Below are 27,718 nucleotides of genomic sequence, written 5' to 3'. Positions count from 1 at the left end.
GCTGAACGGGAATTACAGCCAGCTCGACAAGGAGGCACTGGCGCTTGTGGCTGGAGTGAAGAGGTTCCACGAATATCTGTACGGGAGAACCTTTGACCTCATCACTGACCACAAGCCGCTCCTGGGCCTCCTTGCGGGTGACAGACCAACTCCACCGATCCTCTCGCCACGGCATGCTGCGATGGGACTGTTTTTCTGGCAGCCTACAGCTACCACCTCATCCATCGCCCTGGAAAATCGCTGGGCCATGCTGATGCCCTCAGTCGTTGCCCTCTTCCAGCGTTTGTGGAAGATCCAGCTCCTGCTTCATCGCTACTCCTGATTGAGGACCTCCCAGCAGCACCAGTGTCAGCTGCCGATGGGCCTCCGCATCTTCCCAGGACCGCACCATCAGACGTGTGCTCAACTGGGTGGAGGGGGTGGCCAGAAGGGCCATTCACACCAGAGTTCCAGCCATTTGCAACCAGGCAGCATGAACTCTCGGCTCATCGCGGCTGCCTACTGTGGGGAACCGAGTCGTGGTTCCCCAAAGACTCCGCCAACGTGTCCTTGAGGCTCTGCACATCGGCCACCCAGGGATCGTCAAAATGAAGGCGTTGGCTCAGTGTTACGTCTGGTGGCCTAACATGGAGGATGCCATCACCTCCTGGGTTGCCTCCTGTCAAGCGTGTCAAGAATCAAGACCTGCACCACCGGCAGCTAAGGGCAACATCTGGGAGACGCCAAAGGCACCCTGGTCGAGAGTGCACATCAATCTTGCTGGACCTTTTCATGGCCGGACCTTTATGGTAGTGGTGGGCTTATTCCAAATGGCTGGAGGTGGCCCTGACGCCCTCCACCACTACCGAAGCCATAATCCGGTGCTGCGGGGCCTATTTGCAACGCATGGATGTCCTGATGTCCTCGTCTCCGACAACGGGCCACAGTTCACATCAGGCACTTTCGAAGGGTACCTCTAGGGGCTGGGCATCTGCCATGCCCTAACAGCACCATTTTACCCGGCCAGCAATGGACAGGCGGAAAGAATGGTGCGCTCAGCAAACGAGGCACTGGCGCGCCTGGACCAGAAGGACTGGCATGAGCGGGTCACAGAATACTTGCTCGTGCAGCACATCACCCCGCATGCAGCCATAGGCGGAGTCCAGCTGAACTGCTTATGGGCCGTCGCCTCAGATCTCCGCTCGACAGGTTGCATCCAGACTTTGGGGTAGCTGAGCCCCCGGGCTGTGCTAACGTGCCAAGGTCTTTTATCCCCGGAGATAAGGTTTTTGCCAGGAATTATGTGGGGGACATTCCTTGGGTGCCGGCCATGATAGTGGGAGTCACTGGGCCCCGCTCATATCAGGTGGCACTTGAGGACGGGCGTTTGTGGCGCCGACACATAGACCAACTAAGGCGCCGGGTTGGGAATTTGACGACACCGCAGTGCCCTCAACTGCGGCCTCAGCTCCAGAACCGACACCAACAGAAGGCGAGGCTCCACCTACACCCCCTTCACAAACTGCGGACATGGAGCCGAGCCGAGCCGAGCCCACTGCAGTGGTTTTGCGGGACTCCCTTGAGACTGGGACCACTGCCTTGCCTGAGTTTCCCCACCGAGTCCGCTCGCGGCAGTCCCTTCAACAGTAGCGGAGCCAGGGAACTCAGGCGCAACGCCACCATTGGTAGCACTGCGGTCGCAACAGGACTCAAGCAGCCAACCGGACTCTGATACTGGCCCACGGCGGTCAGGTAGGTTTCCAAACGCCCGACTTATTTAAAAGACTATGTTACCAACAATTTGCACATGTAATGCTGCATTGTAAATAGAAGTAGTTATGCTTGCAAAATGGGAAAATTGAAACTGATATGCTATGTGCCTTAATGAACCAAAAAGAGTATTGCTGTATATAATGGAACCACTATGATTGTAACCTAATGCCTTATCTCGGTGGGGAGGGTGTTATTATTAAAGTTCTCACCCTAGGCCACTAGGGGTGTGTGTATATAGTTCATTCTGCTGCAGTTTTCAGTCAGGCAGCATATGCAAAAGAGGGATTGTAAAGTGACGTTCAGGGATTGGTTAAGTACTGAAAGTTGTTACTGTTGCTTTGTAGCTGAGTTCTATATAAGCAGGCTGTTGAGGCCTTCAGCTCACTTCTGTTCCAGCCTGAGAAAAAGAGCTGTTTGGAAATCACTGTGTTGTCTGCTGTGTCCACCCAGAACTTAACATATTTATTTTACAAAAATGCCAAAAAAAACCATGCAATTTTTCAATTGGCTTGCCTAAGTTCCAGAGCAAAGTGGCACCTTTCATGAATTCCCTCTGAATGACAAGTCCACCTTTGAAATCCTGGGAAAATATAGCAGCACTAAGGGAGGGTTTTAATTAGACCTTAATTTTAATTCAAACTGCTGACTTCCTTTGATCAATCATGTATGTGGTCACATGGTCACATGACCAAAGCTTAGGTTGAAATGGGCAGTAAGGCAGCAGTCAGCCCCGCCATCACACACTATTTCCAGTAGCAGCAAGGATGAAGGTCAAAGGAATGCCTGATCAACAAGGGTACATTATGCAGAGTCTCCTGTACTGCTTAGAGACAGTTGTAATCAAGTGGTATATAAATTGTCATAATAATAAATAGCAGCCACTGGAGCATCATCCTTTCTCTGCATGGTTCTCTATTTATTGCACCATCACTTAAAGAATCAGAGCGAAATCCAAACAATGTCCACTTAGAAGTAAGTCTTATTGAATTGAGAAGTCTTACTGAATTCTTACTCTCTGGTAAACAGGGTTACGATTGCTGCCTAAGCAGTCTGACAGCTATACACAGATGTTCTTAAAATAAGTAGAGCTTTGCCAATAAAAGCATTAAAGATCCCCCCCCCCAAAATTCATTATTTGGGGGAATCATGCAGCCAGGTACCCATTTTTCAGCTCCTGTGAAACTCTGTTTTCAGCGGACCCTTTGAAGATGACACATGTTATTTTTATGATGTCAGCTGATGGACATGTGGGTTGCCCCTGTCAAAGTTGGCCTGCGAGGGTGAATGTCTATTTCATTGGCTGGATTCAGTTTTCCACCATTACATTAAGTTAAGTCTTCTGAACAGTTTGTGGAATCTCCCTGCCCAACCATGACAGGAAAATAGCAGAAATTTAGGAACACAGGGAAGGTTGTGGTTGTTTTGGCCAACACTTTCTTCTGCAAGTTTGTTAGAGTCCTGTCTAGTCCAGTTGCGTGGGATCAATTTCAGTCTGTTACCTCCGAGGATGTGGACAGGCTGCTTGGACGAGTGAAACCAACCACCTGTCTCCTTGATCCTTGCCCATCCTGGCTTATAAAAGCTAGCCGGGAGGGGCTGGGCGATGGGCTGCGCGGGGTGGTGAATGCTTCCCTCTGTGAGGGAGCCTTCCCAGCCCCGCTGAAAGAGGCGGTCATTAAACCGCTTCTTAAAAAAACATCTTTAGACCCGGCCAATATGGCCAACTATCGCCCAGTCTCAAATCTACCATTCTTGGGCAAGGTGATTGAGAGGGTGGTTGCTGAACAACTCCAGGCACGCCTGGAAGAAGCGGACCATTTGGATCCCTTCCAATCGGGATTCAGGCCTCACCATGGGACTGAAACCGCCTTGGTCGCGCTGGTCGATGATCTCCGGCGGGCTAGGGACAAAGGTGAGAGCTGTTTCCTAGTTCTGCTGGATCTCTCAGCGGCCTTTGACACCATCGACCATAACATCCTTCTAGACCGGCTAGAGGGGTTGGGAGCTGGAGGCACTGTTATACAGTGGTTCCGCTCCTTCCTCCTGGGCCGTGTTCAGAAAGTGGTGGTGGGGGATGAGTGTTCAGACCCCTGGGCTCTCACTTGTGGGGTGCCTCAGGGTTCTGTCCTCTCCCCCATGCTTTTTAATATCTATATGAAGCCGCTGGGAGAGATCATCAGGGGTTTGGGCTGGGTGTTCATCAGTATGCGGATGATACCCAGCTCTACCTCTCTTTCAAATCAGAACCAGTGAAGGCCGTGAAGGTCCTGTGTGAGTGCCTGGAGGCGGTTGGAGGATGGATGGCGGCTAACAGATTGAGGTTGAATCCTGACAAGACAGAATACTGTTCTTGGGGGACAGGAGGAGGGCAGGTGTGGAGGATTCCCTGGTCCTGAATGGGGTAACTGTGCCCCTGAAGGACCAGGTGCGCAGCCTGGGAGTCATTTTGGACTCACAGCTGTCCATGGAAGCACAGGTTAATTCTGTATCCAGGGCAGCTGTCTACCAGCTCCACCTGGTACGCAGGCTGAGACCCTACCTGCCCGCGGACTGTCTCACCAAAGTGGTGCATGCTCTGGTTATCTCCCGCTTGGACTACTGCAATGCGCTCTATGTGGGGCTGCCTTTGAAGGTGACCCGGAAACTGCAATTAATCCAAAATGCGGCAGCTAGACTGGTGACTGGGAGTGGCCGCCGAGACCACATAACACCGGTCCTGAGAGATCTGCATTGGCTCCCAGTACGTTTCCGAGCACAATTCAAAGTGTTGCTGCTGACCTTTAAAGCCCTAAACGGCCTCGGTCCTGTATACCTGAAGGAGCGTCTCCACCCCCATCATTCAGCCCGGACACTGAGATCCAGCGCCGAGGGCCTTCTGTCTGTTCCCTCACTGCGAGAAGCAAAACTACAGGGAACCAGGCAGAGGGCCTTCTCGGTAGTGGCGCCCGCCCTGTGGAACGCCCTCCCATCACAGGTCAGGGAAATAAACAACTACCTGACATTCAGAAAAAACCTGAAGGCAGCCCTTTTTAGGGAAGTTTTTAATGTTTGATATTGTTGTATTTGGTTTCTGTTGGAAGCCGCCCAGAGTGGCTGGGGAAATCCAGCCAGATGGGCGGGGTACAAATAATAAATATTATTATTATTATTATTAGACATAGTGTCACCAAGTGCCTGGTTCCTTGGGGAGGCTAATTGCAGGTTTTGCCATTCTCAATTGCATACATTGTGATTGTCATTAAGGTCTCTGAAATGTGCCATATTTTTCTCCTTTTGACTAGTCACCTCCTTGTTTCCAGAATCTGAATCATAACAAAACACTAACAAAGGCCAAGCTATGTTTTTAAAAACCCTGCTTGGTGTTCAAAACTGGAGCTAAGGACATAAGCTCCAGCACGCTCCAATTCCATATAGCTTTCTGGTATATGTATGTAGATAGAGGATACAGACTCCAAATATTGCATCAGCAGAGGCTGCTGCTTTTCACGCCAGACTGCTATATTGTTATGAAAGAAGGCGGAAAATCTGGCATCTGCACTGAGAGGGGAATGACCATAATTGGAACAGTGTTATTGGAGATGTTTCTAATGCTGTTGCAGATACTCCACAGTCAGTTCCAGGAGCATGCTGCAAGATGTGCCGTCCATGGCCCCTTCTATACTCCTCATAAGTATTATAAGTCAGGCGATCTCATATTTGGTGGGGCCGTCTCTCAGATGCTACTGTTTTTTGATTCATTTTCCTTCACTGAATACCCAACTCTTGACACCAGCTTACCCATGTAAGGATCTTTTGTTTTTCTGTATTATGCCAAAGGTTGTCACCTGAGGCTAAACTTTTAAAGGAATTGATAGCACACATGTGAATGTTTATCAATAGACACTGGAGGGGCTGATACTCATAGGGTATTTCAGAGGGCAGTATTAATCGTTTTTAAAAGATCCATTCAACTACAAATGATTTGTTCAATCTCACATATAGTTTGATCATTCTAAAATGACTTTTAAATTGATGTCTTCTAATCCCACAATGCCCAATATAATGCCTCTGGATTAGGGTGTAATAATGTATACAGGCTATGACTTTCTATACATTGCGGTTCTATGTGGTCCTGCAAGTTTGCAGTCCTCTCAGCAGTCTATCAACTAATTCAAATACAGTGGTACCTTGGTTCTCAAATTTAATACATTTTGGAATTCTGTTTGACTCCCAAAACCATTCGGATACTGAGGCACAGCTTCCGATTGGTTGCAGAAGCCGTGTCGGATGTTTGGCTTTGGAAAAACATTTGGAAAAACTGGAACACTTCCTTCTGGGTTTGCGATGTTTGGCAGCCAATTTGTTCAACAATTAAGCCATCCGAGAACCAAGGTACAACTGTGTTCGAAGAAACACGACAGTTACCAAGCCACTTTACTTTTCATTAAATTTCCTGGTGACATATCATTTAACATTTTTTTCCAGAGTTGTGATAAGAATTACCGGCAGGTCCTGGCCTTGGTATTCGCTGTAAATGAGATTAATGAAAATCCCAAGATATTACCTAATGTTTCATTGGGATTCCACATCATTGAGAGCTACTTCAGTCAGAAGTGGAACTACTATGTTGCAATGAAGTTGTTTTCTAAACAGTACAGATTTGTCCCCAATTATACCTGTGATGTCCAGAACAACCTAATCGGAGTCATAGGAGGACTAGGTGCTGAAACATCCCACCATTTGGCTGCCATCTTGGACATCTACAAATTTCCACAGGTTTTTAGAACTGGAACAAATTTTTTGTCTTTCTATTGCTTTCTGGGAGTGTGTTGTGTAGTTGCTTGTGCAGATGTATATTCCATTAAAACAAATGTAGCACAAACATTGAAATCTTACATCTTGGATCTTCTGGATGTAAAGGTGGGCAGTTAGAAAAGTTTCATAAATCATTTTTTAAGTACTAATGTAATTGTGAATGGATAAAGTGTAAGTTTCTCAGTGCGGAACCAGTGCTGTTTTTCTAAAAAAACGAGGTGCCAAAACTCACCACAAACACTTCCCTTGCTCTCTATTAATGGCAATAGTGCCCACCTAAGAGGAGCTGGAACTGAGTTATGGCTGAGAAAAAGCCCTGCTTTGGCTTTTAAATTTTCTTGATGTGTATTTTATTCTTCCTTCTGTATATCAATTTAATACTCAAATCAATTTTTGAGCAGCATAGAATATTATTAAATATAAATAAATAAATAAATAATAAATAATCCACGTCTCCTTAAATCTCCTCCTTAAAGTATAGGGGAGCATTTTACATTGGATGGTCTTTGAGCAGTCTTCACAAGCAACTCACATCATATATTAATTTTAAACAGAATATTCAGTTGTCCATAAAATCACACAAACACATCTATAGGTTTACAAATTAATTTGTAAAACATCTTCCTGAATGTTCCCCAATTTTAGTTCACCTATGGTGACTTTGTCCCCATGCTGAAGGATCAATCTCATTCACTGTCTTTGTATCGGATGGCTCCAAATGAAATCCATCAGTACAAGGCAATTGTCCTGCTACTTCTGCATTTCAAATGGATTTGGGTGGGTCTAATGACGATGAATGATGAAACAGGAGAATTATTTTTGAGCAACTACTACCACTACTTTCTCAGAAAAACATCTGTGCTGCCTTCACTGAGAAAATTCCTATAAATGCCTTTTTCAGTGACTTATTAAATTTTCAAGAAAATATAACAAATATTTTCAGATTTTATAAAAAGTAAAGCCAACACTATTGTTGTCTATGGAGAAGCTAACACCATGATAACATTGAGAGGACTGCTGCATGGGAGAATCTGAGAATGGGAAATCACTTGGTAAAGTGTGGATTATGGTAGCCCAGATGGACCTTGTAGCCGTGTCCATGCACAAGGACTGGGATATAGAAGACTTCCATGGTGCCTTAGCCTTCACAGCCCACTCACATGAAGTGCCAGGGTTCCAAAATTTTCTTCAAAAACTAAACCCTCATTTGATGAAGGGAGATGGCTTCATCCAACCATTCTGGGAGCAAGCATTCGACTGTTCATTTCTAAATTCCCATTTTAATGGAGATGATGTGGACACTTGTACCGGAGAAGAGAGGCTGCAGAATCTTCCTGGGCCTTTATTTGAAATGAGCATGACTGGCCATAGCTACAGTATCTACAATGCTGTACAGGCTCTGGCAAATTCAATACATGCCATGTACTCATCCATATTCAAATCTAAAGCCACGGTGGAAAGAAGGAAGCTACAACTTAAAAATATGCAGCCATGGAAGGTTAGTTTTCACAGCATTCTGTCTTCACCATGAGAGCACAAGATCTTAATGCAGCTTTCACCCATCTGATGTCTTCCAGATGTGTAATTATGGGAACTTTAATCTAAAACATTTGGAGGTCAGCAGTTGGAGTAGGCTGTGTCAAAAGCATGTGATCTGTAGCCATTCCACACGGAGTCTCAATGCTATTGAATTTAATTGTGTAATTTGAGATTGACATTTGGACATCAGAAACCATTGTGGAATTTCTCTCATTTAAATTTCAACATATATGACCCTTTCATGAATATTGCGAACATCAAAATATGAACAACAACAAAGTAGTATGAGTGGAGCATCATTTCCCCACATAATATAGATGAGAAAACATCATGATAACATTTAAAAATGAAGAATTATAAAGTGCAGAAATCTTGAGAAGGCATGGTAGAAGAGATTTTTTTTTCAACAAATGTCAAATGCATTAGCATGGCTTGCTTTCCTTCTAAGGGAAGAGAATTCTGGGGAACTTTAGTTGCATTTAATTTAAATTTAAAAATGCATGTGTGGTTCACAGGGTGTATTTAACACTATGAACAAATATCCACCCACAAATCTAAGTGAATGGGGTGGGGTACAAGGGTATAGGAAATATCTTGGATACTATACAATTCCAACACTGAATTATTTTTCCATTCCACTTAGCTCCACCCTATTCTGAGGAGCATCTCATTTAACAACACTGCAGGAGAAACTGTGCACTTCAATGAGAATGGAGAATTGACAATGGGGGTTGATATTACAAATCTGATTACTTTCCCCAATAAGTCATTTGTTAGAATGAAAGTTGGAAGAATGAATCCTTGGGCCACTAATGGCAAACATTTGAGCATTGATGAAGACGCCATTGTGTGGCCTAGAAGTTTTAACCAGGTGGGACATCACTATTGCCTTTAGCTGCCATAAAATAAAAGGAGGGATGGAGAGGAGAGGAAAGGAGAAACAATCATTTGTCGCTTCCTCGGTATGTTTCTATAGTCTTTATCCCAGTGTGTATATATTGGCAAAATCTGAACCTTTTTTTTTTTTTTTTGGCTTGCAAAGAAGTCCCACTGTGAGGAATGGAGTGCTGGAAATATAAAACTTCTCTGTACATTTTCTTTAAGATATTATATTATAACAATGATATGTGTTTTAACTAATCCTGTGTTTGAAAATAGCCCATATTTTATCAGTGACTTGTGACACAAAAAGACAAAGACAGGACACATTTTTGTTTCCATTCTTCAAGTAGGCTGCTCTTATTGGGAGCTTTTATTCAGACCCTGATACACCAGCTTTCATATTCAAGCCCATTCACACTCCTTGTTCTCTCTTCTTTTTGCAACTCACTTTAACCCCAAATTTTCACCTGCACTCCTCTTTTCCATCCTCCCCTCCTTTTCCTTTTTCTGCTCTCCCTTGCACACAAACCATCACACATTTCCCTGACTCCTCCTCTCTTCTATTCTGCAGCCCATGCTGATACATATGACTGTATCTTTAACATGACTACAATCTGAAGAGCAAGCCTTTCAGTTAGCTAGTTCAGTTAGAGAAGGATGAGCTTTGGGTGTGTTGTGCATATACAGTACATTCTAAATACCGAAACAAACCTCTGCCATTGTTTAAAACAACAAGTTCCTCTTAGTTCTCTTCATCCCTACTTTATTCCAACTTCCTTTTTATGGAATCTAGTCTGACTAGGTTCATGAAGACAGGGAATGCTACCAGCACAGAAGGTACAAAGACTGGCCGTGCCAGTTCAAGACACTGCTCAACACCTCATGAGCACCTGCATTAATATGACAGAATCCAAGGATAATACTGTGAGGATAGTGATGTTATCATGCTATTTTATCAATATATATTCTCAATGCTAATTATCCACATTTCCTGAATAGGTGATGCCCCTTTCACTCTGTAACGACAACTGTCAACCTGGTTACCAGAAGAAGAAAAAGGAGGGGGAGCCATTTTGCTGCTACGATTGTGTTCCATGTCCAGAAGGGAAGGTTTCTCATGCACAAGGTAGAATGTGCAGCACCTGGAGTAGTCTAGCATTCTGCACCGTTGGCCACATCTAGTCAAGAGTACAGTAACAATGGCACAAAGGTCCTCTGAGTTCAAGTGGTTTGTAGGTAGAGATTAGTAATTACTGGCCAAGAAGTTCTTTACCTAGTATTCCTGGAAACTATCTTGATATCAACCAACTCAAAATAGTAGTTATGGGCACTTTTCACATTGGAACCAAAGAAATGAAAGAAATGCATCTACCCTTCAGTGCACAATACTAGGTACCCTTTTAAAGGGAAGTAGTTTTTGAATCCATGGTGATGCTCACCACCAAAAGAAGGAGCCCGAGTGCTGCATTTGACCAGATAAATGAGTGGTGTCTTTTTCTGCAGCCCATGTCTTTTCCTAGGCAGTTGAAGCTGTGAGGATATTTTAGAGTAAGTTCCTTAGTGCTTAGCCCAAGGAGTCATTGAGTCCTACCACCTGCTGGAGGCGCCAGGTTTTGAGGATGATTTTGGGGGCAAACGTTGAGTGTGTGACGTCAGGACATGGGTGGGGGGGGAGCCGGGGGCAGAGCTTACCTTGAAGGTTGTGCATTAACACAAACACACATTTTTGTCTTAAAAGGAAGACATCATGATTTGATTTTAAAAGGGGGAAATTTAAAAAAAACCAGGAAATTCTATTTTAAAAATAGGAAAAACTGTTCCTAAATCCAATTCTTAGCTTCTTGGCCATAACTGCAAAAAGCAAGATCTGAAAATGTTTTTCATCTTCTTTTTTCAGATGCAGAATTTTGCACAATGTGCCCAAAAGATCATTATCCAAACAAAGAAAAGGATCAGTGCATTCCAAAGATAATAACCTTCTTGTCTTATAAGGACCCTTTGGGGACGAGTTTAGCTATTTTTGCACTTTTATTTTCCTTGATCACTGCTCTAGTGCTAGGAGCCTTTATAATGCACCGCGACACTCCTATTGTCAAAGCCAACAACCGGAGCCTCACCTACACCCTCCTCATCTCCCTCCTGCTCTGTTTCCCTTGTGCTTTGCTGTTTATTGGCCATCCTGGGAAGGTGATGTGTCTCCTCTGTCAAGTTGCATTTGCCATGGTCTTCTCAGTGGCTGTCTCTTCTGTGTTAGCAAAAACCATTACAGTGGTTCTGGCTTTCATGGCCACCAAGCCAGGAAGTAGCATGAGGAAATGGGTAGGGAAAAAGGTGGCCAACTCCATTGTTCTTCTCTGTTCTTTTGTTCAAGGAATTATTTGTACCGTATGGCTGGCAATTAATCCTCCATTTCCAGATAGTGACATGAACTCAGTGACTGAAGAAATTGTACTTGAATGTAATGAGGGTCTGTGACTATGTTCTATTGTGTCCTGGGTTACATGGGCTTCCTGGCTATTGTGAGCTTCACTGTAGCTTTCCAGGCTAGAAAATTACCTGACAGTTTCAACGAAGCCAAGCTAATCACTTTTAGCATGCTTGTGTTTTGCAGTGTTTGGTTATCCTTTTTTCCCACGTACCTGAGCACCAAAGGAAAATACATGGTAGCTGTGGAGATCTTCTCCATCTTAGCCTCCAGTGCTGGGCTGCTGGGTTGCATCTTCTTCCCTAAATGTTATATTATTGTCTAAGGCCAGAACTGAACAAAAGAGATCACTTAGTAAAGAGAAATGTTCACTGATGCTTGTGGACATTCTGCAACCCTTAGAGTGGACCAAAGTTGCAGAGTAGCTTTCCAACACAACTTACACTCTCATGCTTTTATATATTTGCAGTAGGAGATGACGAATGCACCTGCTTTTTAGATTAGCTGACATAGATTATTCTAGTTCCACAGGGTTCCAGAATTGTTTTTGGAAAAAACTGATGACCTCTGTTTTCCCTTCATCTGTCCTCCATGCCAATTTCTGTTTTGTATTCAAGACCATTTAGTCTTTATTGCCCTGGGATGAAACTGAATTGGAAAAAAATGCCTATTCTTTCTATCCTCTTACAGGTAGGTAGCCGTGTTGGTCTGCCATAGTAAAAAAAAAAAAAATCATTCCAGAAGCACCTTAGAGACCAACTAAGTTTGTTTTTGGTATGAGCTTTTGTTTGCATGCACACATCCTCTGTCAGTTGTGGTTTGGAGAATTTTGCCCATGTGTTGCTTTGGAATAGTGTATCTGATGAAATAAATCAACTGGATCTGATAAAAGGACATCCTTATTGAATGTGATAATTTAATAAATCACCATTCCAGTTGCCATACACTGTACCACTACAAACCAGTGTTCTTGCTAGTTATGGATGCTAACACAGCTTTAATTTTTAAAAGACATGTAGTTGACACCTAGTTAACAACAGGCATAATGTCTACACTAGTTGGAAAGCATTTTAAAATTTTAATTATTAAACAGAGTTGCTCTTGTCCCTGAGACTTGTCATTTCCATAGTACATGATAATGTTTGGCCAACATATTATGGAGGTTTCCTTCATCTTCTCTTATAAACATGACTCAGGAGCACTAGTTGCTTCTGAAAGGAAGTATTTAAGGGTAATTGTGTGAACACCCCATCGCCAATAGGGATTTAGGGGTGGAGGACTTGGCTTTAGAAGCCTGTTCATCCTCCAACTCTTCCTCCATGTGACTTTGCAGTAGGCAGCCTCCATCTATCTTTAGATGCACTGTGGGGCCAATCATCTGCTGAAGGGGCTGAGTAGACATTTCTGAAAATGGGGACAGATTATCTCCTAGTGAGTGCATAATGCCCATTCCAATGATGGGGATGAAAATCCTTTGGGAGGTGAATTACAGCTATCCCCAGTACTAGAAAGGTGTGGCAGCCCAGATCTGACATGGTACCATGGGAAGTAAATGCAATATCATTAATTTCCCGTAGTCTCTGGTTGGCAAGTGATGGTCAGCCATCTTTTGGCGGATAAGTGTGGCGTTCACCCCTAAAGGTTCTCCAAGGGTTAACTTGGCAGGGAGGAGCTTGACCAATGGGAGCTCTCCAGGCAATTAGAGTGTGGAAGGATGGCAGTTAGAGAGGATAGAAAAGGCAGTTAGAGGTTAGAAGTGAGGCAGTTGAGTTGAGAGAGTTAGAGAGGGATAGAGAGAGGGAGATAGAGCCAATGAGCAGAGCTAGAGCAGAGTGAATAATAAACAGGAGGCATTAGGGATAGTTATTGGAATACTAGGTAGAGAGTTAAAATATACTTATCTGAATAACCATACAGTTATATTAAATGTTTTACCAAGTCATTTGAAACCATTACGCTTTGTACAAACAAAGAAACTTATGTTTTATTTTTACCAAAATCTGAATCGGAAGTGAGTTATTCATTGCCAGAGTGAATACTGGCTGGTGGCAGCGGATATACCATATGTCGTTGGGGCAGTTACCAATAGACCGTTAAACGTCTGGGGGTGCTGCTCAGGTCTGAGAGAGTGACCGCGACAAAAGTGGCGGCAGCGGCGGGACGAATAAATATTGAAAGGGTGGAAAATGTGAGGGTAGTGTGACAAGGGAGTAAACGTAAAAGGAGGCAACTTTACAATTCTGTTAAGGAGAGGATCACAAACACCGGAAGGGGAAAAGGAGAATTCTGTGAGAGTTTCTCAGCCCTGTGGTGTGAAGTGATTATTCCAATAGTGAAGAATTGTAAGAGGAAGCCAGGCGTACGTTATACTCTAGACTATTTTGGGCAAAAGGGTTTGGTTTTGAGAGGGCAATATAAAGCGCGCTGGAGAAAGTTCTGAGGTAACTTTAGGCGTGTATTTGCGACCTGAGTGTTAAAGCCAAGCCAAACAAAATAGTTAACTGAAACCCTCCATATTAAAAGTGAAGTAAAACCACCCACCAATAACTAAGGATGCCACCTAGAAAATCTAAGACTGCTCTGAGAAGTGCTAATGGCGAAAGCTCTGAGGAGGAGAATGGGATTTCCCAAGGGGAGGAAATCAGTACTGAGGCCTCTATCATAGATCCTTCAAGGGGAATGAGTCCTAATGTCTCAGAAGAGTTTGAGAAATGGAAATTAGAACAACAATATAAATTAGAATTAGAAAAGGAAAGAATTAAGGCTGAGGTGAGAGAGAAAGAACTGAGATTGTAAGCTGAGGCAAAAGAGAAAGAACTGAGATTGCAAGCTGAGGCAAAGGAGAACAAACTGAGATTGCAAGCTGAGGCAAAAGAGAACGAACTGAGATTGCAAGCTGAAAGAGAGGAGAGAGAGACAATATAATTTAGAAATTAAGAGGATGGAATTGTCAGCTCTGAGCAATCAAAATAACAGCAACAACAGTACCCCTCAAACTGTTAACAAAATAGATTTAAAACGATTCCCTGAATATAGGGACACTGACAACCCTGAAGCTTACATTTTAGCTTTTGAAAGGGCTATTCAGGATTTTGGAGTGTCAGCTGAGGATCAAATGCCAATATTAAGGGCACGCATCAGCGGAAAGCTGACAGAAATTTATTCTCAACTACCCTTAGACCAATCTAGAGATTTCCAAGTTTTTAAAAAGATGGTCTTTGTGAGATTTGGAATAACAAAGGAACAATTGAGGCAAAGGTTTCGCAATGTATGCAAGGTGCGGGAAGAGACATTTGCTCAGCTGGGAGCGAAAACCCACGACTATTTAAATAAATGGTTAGAGCAGGAGGAGGCTGATTCAGTCGACAAGATCAAAGAGGTGATTGCGTTAGAGCAATTCTACAATACCCTACCCAGTCATCTCAAATATTTAATTAAAGAAAGACACCCTGCTACTTTACAGGAGGCGGCAGATTTAGCTGACCAGATAAACGAAATTAGAGACCATAAATTTGACGAACCAAATTTTGGCGGGAAACATTGGGAGACTCCCAAAAGCAAAACTCAGCCGATGAAGGGAAATTTTATCTCAGTAACAGAAAAAAAGAGACAGATCAGTGCTCAGTGAACCAAAAGAAAGAGCCACTGGCAGCACCAGTAGTAGTGAAGATAAGGGGAGGAAAACTAATTACACTAACCCCAAAGAAATTAAATGCTGGGTGTGTAATCAATTTGGTCATAAAGGATATCAGTGTAGGCATAAGACAGATAAAACTCCAAGTGTTAACTCCCAGAAGCAGGCTTATTGTATAAAGTCCGCTGAGGCCATTCAAGCTAGTGAGGTTACCATGGCAACCCCGCAGCTTCTCCTCGCCAAGCCAGACCTCACATTGCAGAAGGCCATCAAGGAGGCTGCGGCTCAGAAGCTGCTGAACTCTCTGCCAAGATCCGCAAGGCCAGCAGCCACATCCTACAAAGGAAGCCAATTGCTGTACACCACGAAGAGGCTAGCAGCGACGAGGCATCAACCAGCGAAGATATGACGTGCACCAGACGAAGCGGGAATGCAGGATTCAAACAGAAGTCCAAGGACCAATCAGAATGCACTGGCTGTGGAGGCAACCACCCCCGCGCCAAATGTCAATTCAGAGACGCCACCTGCCGGCAGTGCTCCAGAAAAGGCCACATCGCCAAGGTCTGCCGATCAACTCCGTCAAACACAGCCTCTTCACCATCTCGTAAGTCCAAGTCGTCACCCCGGTCCACAAACAGTAACTGTTTCGCTCTCACCAACTGTTGCTGCTCATCTGGAACCACGATTGGACAAACCGACTCGCCTACACGACGCAAACTACACATCACGGTGCTCATCGAAGGAGCTCCGTGTGACATGGAGAACGACACACCGGGTCTGCCCTGTCCATTGTGTCCTGGAGCACTATCAAAAGACTTGTGCCCAAGCTTTCTAAAGAGCTTGACCTACATCGCGTACACCTGAGAGACTACCAGGGGAACGACATTCCCGTGACAGGCGTCGGCCAGTTCCAGGTCAAGTTCAAAAATTTCTCGGGCCCACTCCGCTCGTGGTAGTTGAAGATCTGCGTCCCAGCCTCCTAGGCTAGAATGGTTTGGCGCCCTCGGCCTGAAAGTCACCGGCATCAACTGCATCTCCAACACGGAAGTTGAAACCTTAACCAAAAATTTGCCGAGGTTTTTGATGGCACTTTGGGCCAATATACAGGCACACCCATCTCCTTTAGCCTTGATCCACAAGTCGCTCCAATCAAGCTAAAGCCACGCCGGGTTCCGTTCGCCCTCAAGGCTAAGGTGGACGAACAGCTGGACAAATTAATCGCGCAAGGTGTTTTGGAGCCGGTCGACCACGCCAAGTGGGAAGTGCCTATCGTCACACCTGTCAAGCTGGGTGGGTCGGTGAGAATATGCGCAGACTACAAGTGCACGATCAACAAGGCGCTTCAGCAGCACGCTTATCCAGTTCCCGTCGTCCAACACCTACTGCATTCTTTGGGCGAAGGCAAGGTCTTTGCTCAGCTGGACCTTGCCCAAGCCTATCAACAACTGTCTGTCGACGACGCCACCGCGGAAGCTCAGACGATCGTCACCCACCGAGGAGCGTTCCGATGCCGCCGGCTACAGTTCGGAGTGAGCGTGGCTCCTGGCATCTTTCAAAGCCTCATGGAGCGTCTCCTGCAGGGGCTTCCAGGCGTGGTACCATATTTCAATGATGTACTGGTATCCGCAGACTCAAATCAGCAGCTGTTCGAGCGCCTCCGCGCCGTGCTGACCAGGTTCCAGGAGGCCGGACTCAAGGTGAAGAAAGAAAAGTGCCAGATTGCCGTTCTGCAGGTGGAGTTCCTGGGCTACCTTATCAATGCCTCTGGTCTTCACCCAACGGCATCCAAAATCCGGGCCATCCAGGAGGCCCCGATCCCAAAGAACAAGACCGAGTTGCAGGCGTTCCTGGGGCTGCTGAACTTCTACAATATGTTCCTGCCCACAAAGCAATGCTAGCTGAGCCTCTCCACCGCCTCCTCAGCACGAAGCACCGTGGTCCTGGGGTCATCGGGAAACGGCGGCCTTCAACGCAGTCAAGGCCCTCCTCTCATCGGACAGTGTGCTGGTACAGTACAGTGAAGCCAGGCCGCTGGTCCTCGCCTGCGACGCCTCGCCCTTTGGCATCGGCGCCGTCCTCAGTCACCGGTTTCCAGATGGAAGGGAAGCACCGCTTGCTTACTTCTCTCAGACGCTGTCTCCGGCTGAACGGAATTACAGCCAGCTCGACAAGGAGGCACTGGCGCTTGTGGCTGGAGTGAAGAGGTTCCACGAATATCTGTACGGGAGAACCTTTGACCTCATCACTGACCACAAGCCGCTCCTGGGCCTCCTTGCGGGTGACAGACCAACTCCACTGATCCTCTCGCCACGCATGCTGCGATGGACTGTTTTTCTGGCAGCCTACAGCTACCACCTCATCCATCGCCCTGGAAAATCGCTGGGCCATGCTGATGCCCTCAGTCGTTGCCCTCTTCCAGCGTTTGTGGAAGATCCAGCTCCTGCTTCATCGCTACTCCTGATTGAGGACCTCCCAGCAGCACCAGTGTCAGCTGCCGATGTGGCCTCCGCATCTTCCCAGGACCGCACCATCAGACGTGTGCTCAACTGGGTGTGGAGGGGGTGGCCAGAAGGGCCATTCACACCAGAGTTCCAGCCATTTGCAACCAGGCAGCATGAACTCTCGGCTCATCGCGGCTGCCTACTGTGGGGAGACCGAGTCGTGGTTCCCCAAAGACTCAGCCAACGCGTCCTTGAGGCTCTGCACATCGGCCACCCAGGGATCGTCAAAATGAAGGCGTTGGCTCGGTGTTACGTCTGGTGGCCTAACATGGACGATGCCATCACCTCCTGGGTTGCCTCCTGTCCAGCATGTCAAGAATCAAGACCTGCACCACCGGCAGCTAAGGGCAACACCTGGGAGACGCCAAAGGCACCCTGGTCGAGAGTGCACATCGATCTTGCTGGACCTTTTCATGGCCGGACCTTTATGGTAGTGGTGGACGCTTATTCCAAATGGCTGGAGGTGGCCCTGACACCCTCCACCACTACCGAAGCCATAATCCGGGTGCTGCGGGGCCTATTTGCAATGCATGGATGTCCTGATGTCCTCGTCTCCGACAACGGGCCACAGTTCACATCAGGCACTTTCGAAACGTACCTCTTGGGGCTGGGCATCCGCCATGCCCTAACAGCACCATTTTACCCGGCCAGCAATGGACAGGCGGAAAGAATGGTGCGTTCAGCAAACGAGGCACTGGCGCGCCTGGACCAGAAGGACTGGCATGAGCGGGTCACAGAATACTTGCTCGTGCAGCACATCACCCCACATGCAGCCACAGGGCGGAGTCCAGCTGAACTGCTTATGGGCCGTCGCCTCAGATCTCCGCTCGACCGGTTGCATCCAGACTTTGGGGTAGCTGAGCCCCCGGGCTCTGCTAACGTGCCAAGGTCTTTTATCCCCGGAGATAAGGTTTTTGCCAGGAATTATGTGGGGGACATTCCTTGGGTGCCGGCCATGATAGTGGGAGTCACTGGGCCCCGCTCATATCAGGTTGCACTTGAGGACGGGCGTTTGTGGCGCCGACACATAGACCAACTAAGGCGCCGGGTTGGGAATTTAGACGACACCGCAGTGCCCTCAACTGCGGCCTCAGCTCCAGAACCGACACCAACGGAAGGCGAGGCTCCACCTACACCCCCTTCACAAACTGCGGACATGGAGCCGAGCCGAGCCACTGCAGTGGTTTTGCCTGACTCCCTTGAGACTCGGACCACTGCCTTGCCTGAGTTTCCACCGAGTCCGCTCGCGGCAGTCCCTTCAACAGTAGCGGAGCCAGGGAACTCAGGCACAACGCCACCATTGGTAGCACTGCTTGTCGCAACAGGACTCAATCAGCCAACCGGACTCTGATACTGGCCCACGGCGGTCAGGTAGGGTTTCCAAACGCCCGACTTATTTAAAAGACTATGTTACCAACAATTTGCACACGTAATGCTGCATTGTAAATAGAAGTAGTTATGCTTGCAAAATGGGAAAATTGAAACTGATATGCTATGTGCCTTAATGAACCAAAAAAGTATTGCTGTATATAATGGAATCACTATGATTGTAACCTAATGCCTTATCTCGGTGGGGAGGGTGTTATGTATTAAAGTTCTCACCCTAGGCCACTAGGGGTGTGTGTATATAGTTCATTCTGCTGCAGTTTTCACTCAGGTCAGCATATGCAAAAGAGGGATTGTAAAGTGACGTTCAGGGATTGGTTAACTACAGAAAGTTGTTACTGTTGCTTTGTAGCTGAGTTCTATATAAGCAGCTGTTGAGGCCTTCAGCTCACTTCTGTTCCAGCCTGAGAATAAACAAGAGCTGTTTGGAAATCACTGTGTCGTCTGCTGTGTCCACCCACAACTTAACATATTTATTTTACAAAAATGCCAAAAAACCTGCAATTTTTCAATTGGCTTGCCTAAGTTCCAGAGCAAAGTGGCACCTTTCATGAATTCCCTCTGAATGACAAGTCCACCTTTGAAATCCTGGGAAAATATAGCAGCACTAAGGGAGGGTTTTAATTAGACCTTAATTTTAATTCAAACTGCTGACTTCCTTTGATCAATCATGTATGTGGTCACATGGTCACATGACCAAAGCTTAGGTTGAAATGGGCAGTAAGGCAGCAGTCAGCCCCGCCATCACACACTATTTCCAGTAGCAGCAAGGATGAAGGTCAAAGGAATGCCTGATCAACAAGGGTACATTATGCAGAGTCTCCTATGTACTGTTTAGAGACAGTTGTAATCAAGTGGTATATAAATTGTCATAATAATAATAGCAGCCACTGGAGCATCATCCTTTCTCTGCATGGTTCTCTATTTATTGCACCATCACTTAAAGAATCAGAGCGAAATCCAAACAATGTCCACTTACAGTAGAAGTAAGTCTTATTGAATTGAGAAGTCTTACTGAATTCTTACTCTCAGGTAAACAGGGTTACGATTGCTGCCTAAGCAGTCTGACAGCTATACACAGATGTTCTTAAAATAAGTAGAGCTTTGCCAATAAAAGCATTTAAAGATCCCCCCCCAAATCATTATTTGGGGGAATCAGTGCAGCCAGGTACCCATTTTTCAGCTCCTGTGAAACTCTGTTTTCAGCGGACCTTTGAAGATGACACATGTTATTTTTGATGTCAGCTGATGGACATGTGGGTTGCCCCTGTCAAAGTTGGCCTGCGAGGGTGAATGTCTATTTCATTGGCTGGATTCAGTTTTCCACCATTACATTAAGTTAAGTCTTCTGAACAGTTTGTGGAATCTCCCTGCCCAACCATGACAGGAAAATAGCAGAAATTTAGGAACACAGGGAAGGTTGTGGTTGTTTTGGCCAACATGTTTTCTTTCTACTGCAAGTTTGTTAGACATAGTGTCACCAAGTGCCTGGTCCCTTGGGGGAGGCTAATTGCAGGTTTTGCCATTCTCAATTGCATACATTGTGATTGTCATTAAGGTCTCTGGAATGTGCCATATTTTTCTCCTTTTGACTAGTCACCTCCTTGTTTCCAGAATCTGGATCATAACACTAACATAACATAAAACACTAACAAAGGCCAAGCTATGTTTTTAAAAACCCTGCTTGGTGTTCAAAACTGGAGCTAAGGACATAAGCTCCAGCACGCTCCAATTCCATATAGCTTTCTGGTATATGTATGTAGATAGAGGATACAGACTCCAAATATTGCATCAGCAGAGGCTGCTGCTTTTCACACCAGACTGCTATATTGTTATGAAAGAAGGCAGAAAATCTGGCATCTGCACTGAGAGGGGAATGACCATAATTGGAACAGTGTTATTGGAGATGTTTCTAATGCTGTTGCAGATACTCCACAGTCAGTTCCAGGAGCATGCTGCAAGATGTGCCGTCCATGGCCCCTTCTATACTCCTCATAAGTATTATAAGTCAGGCGATCTCATAATTGGTGGGGCCGTCTCTCAGATGCTACTGTTTTTTGATTCATTTTCCTTCACTGAATACCCAACTCTTGACACCAGCTTACCCATGTAAGGATCTTTTGTTTTTCTGTATTATGCCAAAGGTTGTCACCTGAGGCTAAACTATTTGCAGCCTTAAAGGAATTGATAGCACACATGTAAATGTTTATCAATAGACACTGGAGGGGCTGATATAAATAGGGTATTTCATAGGGTGCTATGAATAATTTTTTAAAAGATCCATTCAACTACAAATGATTTGTTCAATCTCACATATAGTTTGATCATTCTAAAATGACTTTTAAATTGATGTCTTCTAATCCCACAATGCCCAATATAATGCCTCTGGATTAGGGTGTAATAATGTATACAGGCTATGACTTTTATATATTGCAGTTCTATGTGGTCCTGCAAGTTTGCAGTCCTCTCAGCAGTCTATCAACTAATTCAAATACAGTGGTACCTTGGTTCTCAAATTTAATACATTTTGGAATTCTGTTTGACTCCCAAAACCATTCGGATACTGAGGCACAGCTTCCGATTGGTTGCAGAAGCCATGTCGGATGTTTGGCTTTGGAAAAACATTGGAAAAACTGGAACACTTCCTTCTGGGTTTGCGATGTTTGGCAGCCAATTTGTTCAACAATTAAGCCATCCGAGAACCAAGGTACAACTGTGTTATCGAAGAAACACGACAGTTACCAAGCCACTTTACTTTTCATTAAATTTCCTGGTGACATATCATTTAACATTTTTTTCCAGAGTTGTGATAAAGAATTACCGGCAGGTCCTGGCCTTGGTATTCGCTGTAAATGAGATTAATGAAAATCCCAAGATATTACCTAATGTTTCATTGGGATTCCACATCATTGAGAGCTACTTCTTCAGTCAGAAGTGGAACTACTATGTTGCAATGAAGTTGTTTTCTAAACAGTACAGATTTGTCCCCAATTATACCTGTGGTGTCCAGAACAACCTAATCGGAGTCATAGGAGGACTAGGTGCTGAAACATCCCACCATTTGGCTGCCATCTTGGACATCTACAAATTTCCACAGGTTTTTAGAACTGGAACAAATTTTTTTGTCTTTCCATTTCTTTCTGGGAGTGTGTTGTGTGGTTGCTTGTGCAGATGTATATTCCATTAAAACAAATGTAGCACAAACATTGAAATCTTACATCTTGGATCTTCTGGATGTAAAGGTGGGCAGTTAGAAAAGTTTCATAAATCATTTTTAAGTACTAATGTAATTGTGAATGGATAAAGTGTAAGTTTCTCAGTGCGGAACCAGTGCTGTTTTTCTAAAAAAACGAGGTGCCAGAACTCACCACAAACACTTCCCTTGCTCTCTATTAATGGCAATAGTGCCCACCTAAGAGGAGCTGGAACTGAGTTATGGCTGAGAAAAAGCCCTGCTTTGGCTTTTAAATTTTCTTGATGTGTATTTTATTCTTCCTTCTGTATATCAATTTAATACTCAAATCAATTTTTGAGCAGCATAGAATATTATTAAACATAAATAATAATAAATAAATATAAATAAAAAATCCACGTCTCCTTAAATCTCCTCCTTAAAGTATAGGGGAGCATTTTACATTGGATGAAGTCTTTGAGCAGTCTTCACAAGCAACTCACATCATATATTAATTTTAAACAGAATATTCAGTTGTCCATAAAATCACACAAACACATCTATAGGTTTACAAATTAATTTGTAAAACATCTTCCTGAATGTTCCCCAATTTTAGTTCACCTATGGTGACTTTGTCCCCATGCTGAAGGATCAATCTCATTCACTGTCTTTGTATCGGATGGCTCCAAATGAAATCCATCAGTACAAGGCAATTGTCCAGCTACTTCTGCATTTCAAATGGATTTGGGTGGGTCTAATGACGATGAATGATGAAACAGGAGAATTATTTTTGAGCAATCTACTACCACTACTTTCTCAGAAAAACATCTGTGCTGCCTTCACTGAGAAAATTCCTATAAATGCCTTTTTCAGTGACTTATTAAATTTTCAAGAAAAATATAACAAAATATTTTCAGATTTTATAAAAAGTAAAGCCAACACTATTGTTGTCTATGGAGAAGCTAACACCATGATAACATTGAGAGGACTGCTGCATGAAGGAGAATCTGAGAATGGGAAATCACTTGGTAAAGTGTGGATTATGGTAGCCCAGATGGACCTTGTAGCCGTGTCCATGCACAAGGACTGGGATATAGAAGACTTCCATGGTGCCTTAGCCTTCACAGCCCACTCACATGAAATGCCAGGGTTCCAAAATTTTCTTCAAAAACTAAACCCTCATTTGATGAAGGGAGATGGCTTCATCCAACCATTCTGGGAGCAAGCATTCGACTGTTCATTTCTAAATTCCCATTTTAATGGAGATGATGTGGACACTTGTACCGGAGAAGAGAGGCTGCAGAATCTTCCTGGGCCTTTATTTGAAATGAGCATGACTGGCCACAGCTACAGTATCTACAATGCTGTACAGGCTCTGGCAAATTCAATACATGCCATGTACTCATCCATATTCAAATCTAAAGCCACGGTGGAAAGAAGGAAGCTACAACTTAAAAATATGCAGCCATGGAAGGTAGTAGTTTTCACAGCATTCTGTCTTCACCATGAGAGCACAAGATCTTAATGCAGCCTTCACCCATCTGATGTCTTCCAGATGTGTAATTATGGGAACTGTAGTCTAAAACATTTGGAGGTCATCAGTTGGAATAGGCTGTGTCAAAAGCATGTGATCTGTAGCCATTCCACACGGAGTCTCAATGCTATTGAATTTAATTGTGTAATTTGAGATTGACATTTGGACATCAGAAACCAGTGTGGAATTTCTCTCATTTAAATTTCAACATATATGACCCTTTCATGAATATTTCAAAACATCAAAATATGAACAACAACAAAGTAGTATGAGTGGAGCATCATTTCCCCACATAATATAGATGAGAAAACATCATTATAACATTTAAAAATGAAGAATTATAAAGTGCAGAAATCTTGAGAAGGCATGGTAGAAGAGATTTTTTTTCCAACAAATGTCAAATGCATTAGCATGGCTTGCTTTCCTTCTAAGGGAAGAGAATTCTGGGGAACTTTAGTCGCATTTAATTTAAATTTAAAAATGCATGTGTGGTTCACAGGGTGTATTTAACACTATGAACAAATATCCACCCACAAATCTAAGTGAATGGGGTGGGATACAAGGGTATAGGAAATATCTTGGATACTCATACAATTCCAACATTGAATTATTTTTCCATTCCACTTAGCTCCACCCTATTCTGAGGAGCATCTCATTTAACAACACTGCAGGAGAAACTGTGCACTTCAATGAGAATGGAGAATTGACAATGGGGGTTGATATTACAAATCTGATTACTTTTCCCAATAAGTCATTGTTAGAATGAAAGTTGGAAGAATGAATCCTTGGGCCACTAATGGCAAACATTTGAGCATTGATGAAGACGCCATTGTGTGGCCTAGAAATTTTAACCAGGTGGGACATCACTATTGCCTTTAGCTGCCATAAAATAAAAGGAGGGATGGAGAGGAGAGGAAAGGAGAAACAATCATTTGTCGCTTCCTCGGTATGTTTCTATAGTCTTTATCCCAGTGTGTATATTGGCAAAATCTGAACCTTTTTTTTTTTTTTTGGCTTGCAAAGAAGTCCCACTGTGAGGAATGGTGCTGGAAATATAAACACTTCTCTGTACATTTTCTTTAAGATATTATATTATAACAATGATATGTGTTTTAACTAATCCTGTGTTTGAAAATAGCCCATATTTTATCAGTGACTTGTGACACAAAAGACAAAGACAGGACACATTTTTGTTTCCATTCTTCAAGTAGGCTGCTCTTATTGGGAGCTTTTATTCAGACCCTGATACACCAGCTTTCATATTCAAGCCCATTCACACTCCTTGTTCTCTCTTCTTTTTGCAACTCACTTTAACCCCAAATTTTCACCTGCACTCCTCTTTTCCTCCACCTCCTCCTTTCCTTTTTCTGCTCTCCCTTGCACACAAACCATCACACATTTCCCTGACTCCTCCTCTCTTCTATTCTGCAGCCCATGCTGATACATATGACTGTATCTTTAACATGACTACAATCTGAAGAGCAAGCCTTTCAGTTAGCTAGTTCAGTTAGAGAAGGATGAGCTTTGGGTGTGTTGTGCATATACGTACATTCTAAATACCGAAACAAACCTCTGCCATTGTTTTAAAACAACAAAGTTCCTCTTAGTTCTCTTCATCCCTACTTTATTCCAACTTCCTTTTTATGGAATCTAGTCTGACTAGGTTCATGAAGACAGGGAATGCTACCAGTACAGAAGGAACAAAGACTGGCCGTGCCAGTTCAAGACACTGCTCAACACCTCATGAGCACCTGCATTAATATGACGGAATCCAAGGATAATACTGTGAGGATAGTGATGTTATCATGCTATTTATCAATATATATTCTCATGCTAATTATCCACATTTCCTGAATAGGTGATGCCCCTTTCACTCTGTAACGACAACTGTCACCTGGTTACCAGAAGAAGAAAAAGGAGGGGGAGCCATTTTGCTGCTACGATTGTGTTCCATGTCCAGAAGGGAAGGTTTCTCATGCACAAGGTAGAATGTGCAGCACCTGGAGTAGTCTAGCATTCTGCACCATTGGGCACATAGTAGTAATTACTGGCCAAAAGGTTCTTTACCTAGTATTCCTGGAAACTATCCTGATATCAACCAACTCAAAATAGTAGTTATGGGCACTTTTCACCTTGGAACCAAAGAAATGAAAGAAATGCATCTACCCTTCAGTGCACAATACTAGGTACCCTTTTAAAGGGAAGTAGTTTTTGAATCCATGGTGATGCTCACCACCAAAAGAAGGAGCCCGAGTGCTGCATTTGACCAGATAAATGAGTGGTGTCTTTTTCTGCAGCCCTTGTTTTTTCCTAGGCAGTTCAAACTGTGAGGATATTTTAGAGTAAGTTCCTTAGCGCTTAGCACAAGGAGTCATTCAGTCCTACCATTTGCTGGAGGCACCAGGTTTTAAGGATGATTGTGGGGACAAACGTTGAGTGTGTGACGTTAGGACATGGGTGGGGGGGAGCCGGGGGCAGAGTTTGCCTTGAAGGTTGTGCATTAACACAAACACACATTTTTGTCTTAAAAGGAAGACATCATGATTTGATTTTAAAAGGGGGAAATTTAAGAAACAGGAAATCCTTTTTTTAAAATAGGAAAAACTATCCCTAAATCCAATTCTTAGCTTCTTGTCCATAATTGCAAAAAGCAAGATCTGAAAATGTTTTTCATCTTTTTTTTTCAGATGCAGAATTTTGCACAATGTGCCCAAAAGATCATTATCCAAACAAAGAAAGGATCAGTGCATTCCAAAGATAATAACCTTCTTGTCTTATGAGGACCCTTTGGGGACAAGTTTAGCTATTTTTGCACTTTTATTTTCCTTGATCACTGCTCTAGTGCTAGGAGCCTTTATAGTGCACCGCGACACTCCTATTGTCAAAGCCAACAACCGGAGCCTCACCTACACCCTCCTCATCTCCCTCTTGCTCTGTTTCCCTTGTGCGCTGCTGTTTATTGGCCATCCTGGGAAGGTGATGTGTCTCCTCCGTCAAGTTGCGTTTGCCATGGTCTTCTCAGTGGCTGTCTCTTCTGTGTTAGCAAAAACCATTACAGTGGTTCTGGCTTTCATGGCCACCAAGCCAGGAAGTAGCATGAGGAAATGGGTAGGGAAAAAGGTGGCCAATTCCATTGTTCTTCTCTGCTCTCTTGTTCAAGGAATTATTTGCACCGTATGGCTGGCAATTAATCCTCCATTTCCAGATAGTGACATGAACTCAGTGACTGAGGAGATTGTACTTGAATGTAATGAGGGGTCTGTGACTATGTTCTATTGTGTCCTGGGTTACATGGGCTTCCTGGCTATTGTGAGCTTCACTGTAGCTTTCCAGGCTAGAAAATTACCTGACACTTTCAATGAAGCCAAGCTAATCACTTTTAGCATGCTTGTGTTTTGCAGTGTTTGGTTATCCTTTTTCCCCACCTACTTGAGCACCAAAGGAAAATACATGGTAGCTGTGGAGATCTTCTCCATCTTAGCCTCCAGTGCTGGGCTGCTGGGTTGCATCTTCTTCCCTAAATGTTATATTATTGTCCTGAGACCAGAACTGAACAAAAGAGACCACTTAATAAAGAGAAATGTTCACTGATGCTTTTGGAGATTCTGCAACCCTTAGAGTGGACCAAAGTTGCAGGGTAGTCTTCTAGCATGACTTCGATTCTCAGGTTTTTAGATATTTGCAGTAGGAGATGACTAATGCACCTGCTTTTTAGATTAGCTGACATAGATTATTCTAGTTCCACAGGGTTCCAGAATTGTTTTTGGAAAAAAGTGATGACCTCTGTTTTCCCTTCATCTGTCCTCCATGCCAATTTCTGTTTTGTATTCCAGACCATTTAGTATTTATTGCCCTAGGATGAAACTGAATTGGAAAAAATGCCTATTCTTTCTATCCTCTTACAGCTAGGTAGCCGTGTTGGTCTGCCATAGTAAAAAATAAAAATAAAAAATCCTTCCAGAAGCACCTTAGAGACCAACTAAGTTTGTTCTAGGTATGAGCTTTTGTTTGAATGCACACATCCTCTGCCAGTTGTAGTTTGGAGAATTTTGCCCATGTGTTGCTTTGGAATAGTGTATCTGATGAAATAAATCAACTG

At 44.1% G+C, this 27,718-nt stretch overlaps 2 pseudogenes; both read left to right on the top strand.

Annotated features, from left to right (window-relative positions):
* Positions 1-7,612: 7,612 nt before the first annotated feature.
* On the top strand, positions 7,613-11,717 carry LOC117057647 (annotated as a pseudogene).
* Positions 11,718-15,240: 3,523 nt separating this feature from the next.
* LOC117057646 lies at positions 15,241-27,210 on the top strand (annotated as a pseudogene).
* Positions 27,211-27,718: the final 508 nt, after the last annotated feature.

The sequence above is a fragment of the Lacerta agilis genome, chromosome 14 (genome assembly GCF_009819535.1).
Source record: "Lacerta agilis isolate rLacAgi1 chromosome 14, rLacAgi1.pri, whole genome shotgun sequence".
In the NCBI taxonomy this organism is placed as follows: Eukaryota; Metazoa; Chordata; class Lepidosauria; order Squamata; family Lacertidae; genus Lacerta; species Lacerta agilis.
The sequence above is the reverse complement of the archived record's forward strand: the minus strand, read 5'-3'. Positions and strand labels throughout refer to the sequence as shown.